Here is an 8,652-nt window from a genome sequence, read left to right as displayed (position 1 = left end):
TTGTGGAGAAGTTGGAGGTTTGGTGGGTGGTGGGCAGGAAAATACGGGGGAGCCACGTGGGATGGATCCATGACGTATTACTGCCATTGGGGCAGTTTCCTGGGGCAGCCTGGGTAACAGATCGGCTGTCTACTCCACAGAGGCAGGCAGCCAATTAACATAGTTAAGACCCCAGTTGGGGTAATTTTGCAGCCTTACTGGCATTTTACAACCATAGGAGATGACCCGCCCCCAACCCCACCAACCAAACATGTGCAAAGGCTGTCAGCTCAATGGAAGTGGCCTTCCTACGGCAGGTGAGGGGGCCATCCGAACCAGAAGCTCCATGCCGCAATGAATGAGTTGTGTGCATAAAAGGCCATGAGTGAGGTCGAGACTAATCCAGTGGAGGGGTTTCCACTCATCAATATATACCTACAAGCCTCGATCCTATTTATTTGCTTGCAGCTGTGCAGACCAGCAAGGGCATCTCCACGTTGAGGTGCCCACATGGTCCTTGACCTGCCTCAGCAGCGCCGACCTCTCCCAGAGGGCCTTCTGATACGATGATTGGGCCAGCAGCATCGGGACCTTGCCCACCATCCTTAATTGGACAGCAAGCGCGGAGGAGAAGAATGCTCCACCAGTCTCACTCCTGGCAAGTGTGGGCTCGGGACCCCCATTTGGTCCAAAATCCAACCCATTATGCTAAAAGTACTTTTAATATAAAATTAATGTAAAATAAATTCTTGCTCATAATAATGGGATAACAGAAGCAATTAGTCTTTTGTCAAAAAATGCTGTGCAGCACTTTTAGTTAAAATATATTATTAATGTTCTGGATTCTGTCCCGAACCCATGTCTTCCAGAAGATAAATACTAATTTGTCCTTCAAACAGTTGGAGATCCATTGATTTCTTCAAGATGCGTGCAGCAAGAGCAATATGGAATATTGCCATTAACTTGAATATGATTGCACTTAATGGCAGCTTAAAATTGGGATTGCAACAAAACTGATAAAATTGGTTCTCCCTTTCCAACTAGTACTGGGTGCAACTGTGCAACCTGATGTATGCTGATGTGACAGAAGAGAACATCTGTTAACCTAGTGATGCAGCAATGCATAGTTAACTGCTGTTCCTGTTGGTATTTGGAAGGACCTGGTGCCATGGCAGTTGACTACAGTGGACCCTTCCACTTCCACATTAAGTGCTGTCTGGATGTTGCTCCATGGCTGCAGAAAATGGCACAACACTAAAATCAAATCCCTGTTTAGATGCAGCCTCTTCACCGAAGTACAGGTAGATGGCACATCAGAGGTACCTATGTTGCATTGAGTCAGTCTTGAAAGTCTGAAGCAAGACATGGACAACATTCAGGCTTGGGCTGCTAAGTGCCAAGTAACATTTGCACAACATAAGTGCCAGGCAATGAGCATCTCCAACAAGAGAATATAACCATCTCCCCATGATGTTCAATGGTATCGCTATCATCAAATTCCCCAACCATCAACATGCTTAGGGATCACCATTGACCAGAAACTTAACTAGACCATCCACATAAATATTGTGACTTTAAGATCAGGTCAAAAATTGGGTATTCCGAGGTAAGTGCCTCCCATCCTGACTCCCCAAAGCCTTTCCACCACCTACGAGTCACAAGTCAGGAATACGATGGAATACTCTCCACTTGCCTGGATGAGTGCAGCTCCAGAAACACTCAAGAAGTTCAACACCTGCAAGGGCAAAGCAGCATGCTTGATCATCACCCCATCCACTACCTTAAACATTCACTCCCTCCACCATCAGCAGACTATGGCTGCAGTGTGTACCCCATCCAAGATGCACTGTAGCAACTTGCCAAGGCTCCTTCAACTTCTCCTTTAAAAGATAGTGGACATGAAATTGGCCTCCATAGCACCATTCACGCTGGGATTACAGAAGCCCTGAAGGCCGAAAATAGTGTGGGACATGTCTCCGGCCTCTTCAGGTGCAGCCCGCATGTCTCCTCTTGCTGGGAAGAGTGCTAACACTCCAGGTGGGAGCAGCCAATATGTACAACATCTCCTAGCATGCTATCCATTGATGCTTCCAGGAGAGCATGGAGGTGATGTATGCCAGGAGAGGCAAATACATTGTTTTCTTACTCAGCAGGAAGAAGCAGGGTGTGAGGGCGTGACTTTGCCAGGATAGTGGGATTCCCTGCTGATTATCCTCCTGCTGATTACCCTCCTGCTGATTACCACCTACCGCCCTCCCTCAGCTGATGAGTCAGTACTCCTCGATGTTGAGGAGGCACTGAGGGTGGTAAGGGTGCAGAATGTACTCTGGATGGGGTCTTCAATGTTCATCACCAAGAATGGCTCTGTAGTACCACTACTGACCAAGCTGGCCGAGGCCTAAAGGACATAGCTGCTAGACTGGGTATGCGGCAGGTGGTGAGGGAACCAACAAGAGGGAAAAACGTACCTGACCTCGTCCTCACCAATTTGCCTGTCACAGATGTATCTGTCCATGACAGTATTGGTAGGAGTGACCACCGCACAGTCCTTGTAGAGATGAGGTCCCACCTTCATATTGAGGATACCCTCCATCGTGTTGTGTGACACTACCACTGTGCTAAATGGGATAGATTTTGAACAGAACTAGCAATGCAAAACTGGGCATCCATGAGGTGCTGTGGGCCATCAACAGCAGCAGAATTGTACTCAACCACAGTCTGTAACCTCATGGCCCGGCATATCCCCCACTCTACCATTACAATCAAGCCGGGGGATCAACCCTGGTTCAATGAAGAGTGCAGGAGGGCATGCCAGGAGCAGCACTAGGCATACCTCAAAATGAGGTATCAACCCGGTGAAGCTACAACACAGGACTACGTACGTGCCAAACTGCGTAAACAACATGCGATTGACAGAGCTTAGCGATCCCATAACCAACGGATCAAATCTAAGCTCTGCGGTCCTGCCACATCCAGCCGTGAATGGTGGTGGATAATTAAACAACTAGCTGGAGGAGGTGGCTCCACAAATATCCCTATCCTCAATGATGGGGGAGCTCAGCACATCAGTGCAAAAGATAAGGCTGAAGCATTTGCAACAATCTTCAGCCAGAAGTGCCGATTTGATGATCCATCTCGGCCTCCTCCCAAAGTCCCCAGCATCACAGATGCCAGACTTCAGCCAATTTGATTCACTCTGCGAGATATCAAGAAACGACTGAAGGCACTGGATACTGCAAAGGCTATGGGCCCTGACAATATTCTAGCAATAGTACTGAAGACCTGTGCTTCAGAACTTGCTGCACCCCTAGCCAAGTTGTTCCAGTACATCTACAACACTGGCATCTACCTGGCAATGTGGAAAATTGCCCAGGTATGTCCTGTACACAAAAAGCAGGACAAGTCCAACCCGGGCAATTACCGCCCCATCAGCCTAATCTCAATCATCAGCAAAGTGATGGAAGGTGTCATTGACAGTGCTATCAAGCGGCATTTGCTTAGCAATAACCTGCTCAGTGACACTCAGTTTGGGTTCCGCCACGGCCACTCAGCTCCTGACCTCATTACAGCCTTGGTTCAAACATGAACCAAAGAGCTGAACTCAAGAGGTGAGGTGAGAGTTACTGCCCTTGACATCAAGGCAGCATTTGACCAAGTATGGCATCAAGGAGCCCTAGCAAAACTGAAATCAATGGGAATCAGGGGGAAAACTCTCCGCTGGTTGGAGTCATACCTAGCACAAAGGAAGATGGTTGTGGTTGTTGGAGGTCAATCATCTCAGCTCCAGGAAATCACTGCTGCAGTTCCTCAGGGTAGTGTCCTAGGCCCAACCATCTTCAGCTGCTTCATCAATGACCTTCCTTCAATAATAAGGTCAGAAGTGGGGATGTTCGCTGATGATTGCACAATGTTCAGCACCATTCGTGACTCCTCAGATACTGAAGCAGTCCATGTAGAAATGCAGCAAGACCTGGACAATATCCAGGCTTGGGCTGATAAGTGGCAAGTAACATTCGTACCACACAGTTGCCAGGCAATGACCATCTCCAATAAGAGAGAATCTAACCATCTCCCCTTGACATTCAATGCCATCACGATCGCTGAATCTCCCACTATCAACATCCTGGGGCTACCATTGACCAGAAACTGAACTGGAGTAGCCATATAAATACCTTGGCTACAAGAGCAGTTCAGAGGCTAGGAATCCTGTGACGAGTAGCTCACCTCCTGACTCCCCAAAGCCTGTCCACCATCTACTAAGCACAAGTCAGGAGTGTGATGGAATACTCTTCACTTGCCTGGATGAGTGCAGCTCCAACAACACTCAAGAAGCTTCACACTATCCAGGACAAAGCAGCCCGCTTGATTGGCACCCCATCCACAAACATTCACTCCCTCCACCACCGACGCACAGTGGCAGCATTATATCACATCTACAAGATGCACTGCAGCAATGCACCATGGCTCCTTAGACAGCACCTTCCAAACTCGCGACCTCTACCAACTAGAAGGACAATGGCTACAGTGGCGCAGTGGTTAGCACTGCAGCCTCACAGCTCCAGCGACCCCGGTTCAATTCCGGGTACTGCCTGTGTGGAGTTTGCAAGTTCTCCCTGTGACCGGGTGGGGTTTCGTTGGGTGCTCCGGTTTCCTCCCACAGCCAAAGACTTGCAAGTTGATAGGTAAATTGGCCATTATAAATTGCCCCTCGTATCGGTAGGTGTTAGTGAAAGGTGGGGATGTGGTAGGAATATGGGATTAGTGTAGGATTAGAAAAAATGGGTGGTTGATGGTCGGCACAGACTCGGAGGGCCGAAGGGCCTGTTTCAGTGCTGTATCTCTAAATAAATAAATAACAAATGCATGGAAACACCACCACCTGCAAGTTCCCCTCCAAGTCACACACCATCCTGACTTGGAACTATATTGCTGTTCCTTCACTTTCGCTGGGTCAAAATCCTGGAACTCACTTTCTAACAGCACAGTGGGTGTCTCTACCTCACATGGACTGCAGCAGTTCAAGAAGGCAGCTCACCACCACCTTCTCAAGGGCAATTAGGGATGGGCAATAAATGCTGGCCTGGATAGTGATGCCCACATCCCATGAATGAATAAAAAAAATAATTCCCAATTGTGCAGGGAGACATCGACTGCACGCACAGCGCTCTGCAGGACTCCCATCATATCAACAGGGAGGGGTATAGGAATTGCAAGGGCTACCATTCCATTAACATGCAGTAGATGTATGACAATGTACAGTGCATGTCAACGAAAGTCCGCTAACCTGGCAACAGCCACAATGCCTTCATTCTGGGGCAATCTACCATTCCCGCCATCTCCACGGAGAACCAGAGAGTGGTTAATACAAGAGGAAAATACTGTGGATGCTGGAAATCTGAAATAAAGACAAAAAGTGCTGGAAAACTCAGGGTCATACTTGCAGACTGAACGGTAGTGTTCCACAAATCAGTCATCCAATCTGCCTTTGGTCTCCCCAGTATAGAGCATACCACATTGTAAGCAACAAACACAGTATACTAAATTGAAAGAAGAACATGTAAATCACTGTTTCACCTGGAAGGAGTCTTTGGAGCCTTCGATGGTGAGGGGAGAGGAGGAAAAAGGGCAGGTGTTGCATCTCCTGCGCTTGCATGTAAAGGTGCTGTGGGAAAGGGAGGGCGGGTTGAGCTGATTGAAGAGTGGACCAGGATGTCACAGAGGGAATGTTTTTTTCTGAATGCTGAAAGGGGAAGGGGAGATGTGTTGAGGTGGCAGAAATGGTAGAGGATGATTTGTTGAATGCGGAGACTGGTAGGGTGGAAGATGAGGACAAGGGAAACCCAATCATGATTCTGGGAGGGAGGGGAAGGGGTGAGAGCAGAAATGTGGGAAATGGAACGGAGACAGTTGAGGGCCCTGTGAACCAGGGTGAAGGGACTCCTTGATTGAGAATAAAGAACGATATATCAGAAGCCTTGGGATGAAAGGTTGCATCATCAAAATAGATGCGACAGAGATGGAAAAACTGGAAGAATGGAATGGAGTCTAGCTATGCCTGCCTTTTTGTGGGAACTGTGGAACATTCTTTGATCCAGTTATACTCAGGCACCCACCCCCCACCCCCCTCAACTCTTTTTCAGTACTTTGATGCCTGCATTAGTGCTGTTTCCTGCTCTCACTCTGAAATGGAAAACTTCATCAACTTTGCTTCCAATTTACACCCTTCTCCCATCTTCACATGGTCCATCTCTGACTCTTCCCTTCCCTTCCTCGACGACTCTGTCTCCATTTCTGGGGATAGGCTATCAACCAATATTCTCTATAAGCCCACTGACTCCCACAGCTACCTCGACTACACTTCCTCACACCCTACTTCCTGTAAGGACTTCATTCCATTCTGCCAGTTTCTCAATCTCCAGTGCATCTGTTCTGATAGTGCAACCTTCCATGCTAGTGCTTCTGACATGTCTTCCTTTTTCCTCATCCAAGAATTCCCCCTGCACCGTGGTTCACAAGGTCCTCAACTGCGTCCAATCTATTTCACACACTTATGCTCTCAACCCTTCCCCTCCCTCCCAGAACCATGATAGGGTTCCCCTTGTCCTCACCTTCCACCCCACCAGCCTCCATAATCAGAGGATCATCCTCCACCATTTCCGCCACCTCTAGCGTGATGCCACCACCAAAAGCTTTTTCCACTCCCCTCTCCTTTCAGCATTTCAAAGGGACTGTTCCCTCTGTGACCCCCTGGTCCACTCCTTAATCACCCCCAACTCACCCACCTCTTCCCTTGGCATCTTTCCATGCAAGCACAGGAAGTGCATCACCTGCCCTTTTACCTAATCTCTTCTCGCCATCCAAAACCCCAAACATTCCTTCCAGGTAAAGCAAAGATTTACTTGTACTGCTTTCAATTTAGTATACTGTATTCGCTGCTTACAATACGGTCTGCTGTACACTGGGGAGACCAAACAAACCTTGAGTGTCTGCTTTGTGAAACACCTCCATACAGTCTGCAAGCATGACCCCAAGCTACCAGTTGCCTGTCATTTTAATTCTCCACCTTGCACTCATACTGATCTCTCTGTCCTTAGCTGACTGTAATGTTCCAAAGAAGCTCAAGGAACAGCCCCTCATCTTTTGATTAGGCACCTTACAGCTTTCTGGACGCAACATTGAGTTAAAGAATTTCAGACCATAATCTCTGTCCCCATTTTTTCCCCCTTTTTTTGCATGTTTTGGTTTTACTCTTGTTTATCTCTTCTTTTTGCTTTCAGATGGCAGCTGTTCATCATTCTTCCATTTACACGTGCTCTAGGCGCATTTTTTGTTCCTTTGCTTCTTTTCTTGCCCCATTACCACTCCCTTTGGCCCTGCACAGCCAGATCTTTTGACTATAGGAACCTAAGACATAGGAACATAGGATCAGGAGGAGGCCATTCAGCCTATCGAGCCTGCTCTGCCATTCAATACAATCACGGCTGATCATCCACTTCAATGCCTTTTCCCCACACTATCCCCATATTCCTTTATGTCATTGGTATTTAGAAATCTATCAATCTCTACTTTAAACATACTCAATGACTGAACTTGCACAGCCCTCTGGGGTAGAGAATTCCAAAGATCCACAACCCTCTGAGTAAAGGAATTTCTCCTCATTTCTGTCCTAAGTGGCTTCTTCCTTATTTTGAAATTGTGGCTCCTGGTTCTAGACTCCCCAGCCAGGGGAAACATCTGACCTGCAGCCACCCTGTCTATTCCTTTAAGTATTTTGTTGGTTTCAATGAGATCACCTCTCATTCTTCGAAACTCTAGAGAATACATGCCCAGTTTCACCAATCTCTCTGCATAGGATAGTCCACCAGCCCGGGAACAAGTCTGGTCAACCTTCGTTGCACTCCCTCTATGGCAATAATATCCTTCCTAAGGTAAGGGAGACCAAAACTGCACACAGTATTCCAGGTGCAGTCTAACCAAGGTTCTATACACTTGAAGTAAGACTTCACTACTCCTGCACTCAAATTGTCTTGCGATAAAGGTTCAAAGACCATTAGCCTTCCTAATTGCTTGCTGCACCAGCATATTAGCTTTCAGTGACTTACTGAAGAGGACACCCAGGTCCCTTTGTACACCTACACTTTCTAATTTCTTACCATTTAAAAAATACTCTGCACATCTGTTCCTCATACCAAAATGGATAACCTCACATTTTTCCACATTATGTTCCATCTGCGGATGTAATATCTCCTGTCTTCCACCCAATCAAAGACCTTCCTTTTGTTCTTTTTCCCACCTTCCCCCATTTCTCCTGCTTAAAGCTTATCACATTTCTAATTTTTCCCAGTTCTGATGAAAGGTCATTAACCTGAAATGTTAACTCTGTTTGTCTCTCCACAGATGCTGCCTGACCTGCTAAGTATTTCCAGCATTTTCTGTTTTTATACCAGAGGGTGGCTGCTTGATGACAAAGGCAATCCAATGTACACATGGCTCATGACTCCTCTCTGTCACCCAACCAGGCAAGGACAACATGATAGCAATGGAGCAGACCATTGGCATGCTCAAGCAACGCATCCAGTGCTTGGACCAGTTGCAGAAGCCCGCCAGTACACGCTGGAGTGGGTGTCCAGGTTTGTGGTGTTCTGCTGTATGCTCCACAACATCACCATCATG

This window comes from Heterodontus francisci, chromosome 7, assembly GCF_036365525.1.
Source record: "Heterodontus francisci isolate sHetFra1 chromosome 7, sHetFra1.hap1, whole genome shotgun sequence".
Classification (NCBI taxonomy): domain Eukaryota; kingdom Metazoa; phylum Chordata; class Chondrichthyes; order Heterodontiformes; family Heterodontidae; genus Heterodontus; species Heterodontus francisci.
Note: the sequence above shows the minus strand (reverse complement) of the source record.